Source organism: Acomys russatus, chromosome 9 (assembly GCF_903995435.1).
Source record: "Acomys russatus chromosome 9, mAcoRus1.1, whole genome shotgun sequence".
NCBI classification, from domain to species: Eukaryota; Metazoa; Chordata; class Mammalia; order Rodentia; family Muridae; genus Acomys; species Acomys russatus.
Window position 1 is genome coordinate 51,201,071 of NC_067145.1, and position 3,374 is coordinate 51,204,444.

At 47.1% G+C, this 3,374-nt stretch overlaps 1 pseudogene; it reads right to left on the reverse strand.

Moving 5' to 3' along the window:
• Nucleotides 1–672: 672 nt before the first annotated feature.
• On the reverse strand, nt 673–1,365 carry LOC127193639 (PRELI domain-containing protein 1, mitochondrial-like; annotated as a pseudogene).
• Between the last annotated feature and the right edge of the window lie 2,009 nt (nt 1,366–3,374).

The window sequence follows — 3,374 nt, forward strand, 5'->3', positions numbered from 1 at the left end:
GCGCACTGCCTGCTCTTCCAAAGGACCTGGGTTCAATTCCCAGCACCCACATGGCAGCTCACAACTGTCTCTAACTCCAAGATCTGATACCCTCACACCAATTAAATTAAAACAAAACAAAACACCTGAGTTCTGTCCCTAGACCCCATCAAAGGTAAGAGATCAATGACTCCACAAAGCTATCCTCGGCCCTTACTTGGCCACCATGGCACACATGTGCCTACATGTGTTTCCACAGGCATGTGTATACACTTGTGTGTATGCACACAGTAATAATAATAATGATAATGATAATAAAATTTAAAAAGCTAACATCAGAGTGAGACACCTTGCTAGGTCATCTTAACATTTTTTTGGGGGGGGGGCAATCAAATCGTGTTTATTGAGTGCCTATTATGTGCTAAATATTGTTCGGGGTACTTGGGACACACCAGAGAATAAAACAAGGAGCCCTGCCCTCGTGGAGCGTACAATCTAGCATGTATTTCCACTTCACCTGCTTGTGACCTTGGGCAAGTCACTGCAGCTCTCTGCTTAGTGGATACCAAGCTTGGGTGTCCTGCAGATGCTGACCGGACCGCACCCTGACCCACCACTCAGACAGCAGAGAGGGCTGCAGGTCCTCTGGTTTTTAATATTCAAGCACACCGGGGAGAAGGGAGCAGAAGCACGTTACACCAGCTGCTGCTGCTGCTGCTGCTGCTGCTGCTGCTTGGTGGCGGCCTTGTTGGCCAGGTTCTTGGCCTTCTCCGTAGCTGCCAGTGCTGTCTCCTTTGCTTTCTCTTGGCCTCTTTGGCTGTCTCAACAAGCGTTTTGGAAGGGGGCTCACCTTGTAGGTTGGCCAAGATGTACTCAAAGCCCTTCATTGTCTTGGTCACACTGCTTTTGAACCGGGCAAGACCAAATTCCTGGACAGCTCTGGAGACGCCAAATAAGCTAGAAAAGACCCAGGCTTCTCGACGGATTTCGGTCCAGCCGCTGTTGTCAGAGTTCACACAGTAAACACATCGTTCCTCCACCACCATCAGCTGGGCATGGTTGATGTTCCAGGTGAAGGTGGTCACGGTCTAATTCTATGGGTCCACAACAGAGTCCTCCAGGATGTACACCGAGTGAGCAACGTTGGCAGGAAACAGTCGCTCTGCCCAATGTGGCATCCTGTTGGTCTTGGTCAAGAGTCTCCGGGACAGAAGATTCTGGTCAGGAGTCACCTCCTGATGCACTATGTCTTCAGTTAAGACATGTTTGCTGTAGGGATTCGGGTACCTTTGCCAGAAGGCAACGCACACTTGGTCCCAGGAACTTCGGAGCACGCTCTGGCCCAGGAAATACTTTACCATCGTCCGGACCCAGGCGGGCTCAGCACCTGTGCAGCATCAGGGTGAAGAGTCCGGGGGTGGGGGAGGGGGTGGAGGGGGTGGGAGGGCACGTGGCTCGGCGCCCGCCCACCAAACTCACAGCTCAATCACCGCTGCGCGCAGCGCCCAGGTCCCTACCGACGCCATGAAGGGGATATAGGACTGCATCATCTTAACATTTTTAATTAATTAATTTGTGCGTGAGTGTTTCAGGTGTTTGTGTGTGTTTATGGGCTTTGCTTTGGCTTGGTCTCTATTTCTAATATGGCCTACTCTTTGTCTGGGCATGATCCTGCACATCACCTCTATGGTCCTAGGGACCAGCACCCTGCGTCTGTGGACTCCAGGCTTCTACACTTTGCCTTCCCAGCTCAGCTCAACCCTCACACTCAGTCCAAACTTGCAGCCTCCTGCCTTGGCTTTCTAATAACATCGCAGCAGCTTTCCCGCTGAGTTTGCTAACATCTTGTCTGGGCTCTCTCACTCTTTCTGCCCCCAGTAAAGCCTCTTTGAACCCTGCTATGGCTTTCTTAACCTGTTTGTGTGGCCTACTTATATCCATATATTACTGTATGTTGTGGATTGTGTAGTGCAAGAGTTAAATTTTTTTTGTATTTGTCTCCATCTCCAGATCATATAATGTGTACGTGGTTGCATTATAAGTAGGTACTTCATGAGTTTCTTTTTTATTATTTCTTTGATGGTTTAGTATAATATTTTTGTATAATTTTTACCACTGAGTCTTCCCCTTAACGCCTCCCATGTGCACTACCAGACCTCCAGTCACCCAATTTTCTGTTTTCTTCCTCCTCCTCCTCCTCCTCCTCCTCCTCCTCCTCCTCCTCCTTCTTCTTCTTCTGTATTTATTATTTTTATACAGCAGTCTACCTTCATGTACACCTGCAGGCCAGAAGGGGACACCAGATCTCATTATAGATGGTTGTGAGCCACCATGTAGTTGCTGGGAATTGAACTCAGGACGTTTGGAAGAGCAGACGATGCTCTTAACCTCTGAGCCATCTCCCCAGCTCCCTCCTCCTCCTCCTCCTCCTTCTCCCCCTCCCCCTCCTCCTCTTCCTCCTCCTCCTCTTTTTTTCTTTTAAATTTAATAACCATCAATTCCAACTTGTGCTGTCCATATATTTCTGTGTGTGGCTATATCCTGGAGTATGGGTAACCTACTAGGAACTATAATCTTAATGAAAAATGTCTCTTCCTCTTTCCAGAAGCCATTGGCAGTCCATAGCACCTCAGTGAGGGCTCAGTTCTTCAACTTCTTTCCCATTCCATGCTCAAATATTGCTTGGTCTGATCTCATGCAGGTCTTACGTAGGCAACCACAGCTGCTGTAAGTTTGTGAGTGTACCAGTCTTGCCTTGTTCCCAACAGCAATAGCATCCACTTGCGTTGTTTTGAGGGTCTAGTTTTTGAGGGTCTCTGAGTTGAGAGAGGTATCCTATACCAGGCATTGATTTTTTTCTTTCCTCTTTCTTTCTTTTTTCTTTCTTCCTTTTCTTTTTTTTCCAAGACAGGGTTTCTCAGGGTATCCTTGGCTATCCTTAACTCACTTTGTAGACCAGCCTGGCTTCGAACTCACAGAGATCCACCTGCTTCTGCCTCCCAGAGTGCTGAGATTAGAGATGTTCACCAGTGCACCCAGCTGGCATTATTTTATTTGGCTTCTGGAGTGAGAAATCCCATCCCTGCCAACAGCCATTTGGAAAAAGATATCAGGACAACTTGGCAAACTTCAGCTAATAAAAACAGCATAGCTTTTAATTTACTGCTGCTCAATAAATTCTGACATTTTGGAAAGCTGCAAAAATGTTCATCTATGTTTCTAACATAGAGTACTCATGACTCTCACTTTGATGGCACTGTATATAATGTGCAGTAAAATAGGCAGGGAAAAGCAACCAGTTGTCCCAAGTAATCAAGCGTATGACTCAATACGACAACAGTCATGTCAATCTGAATCCTTGTAATAACTTTGTAAGCAACTAGTGTTGATATTGG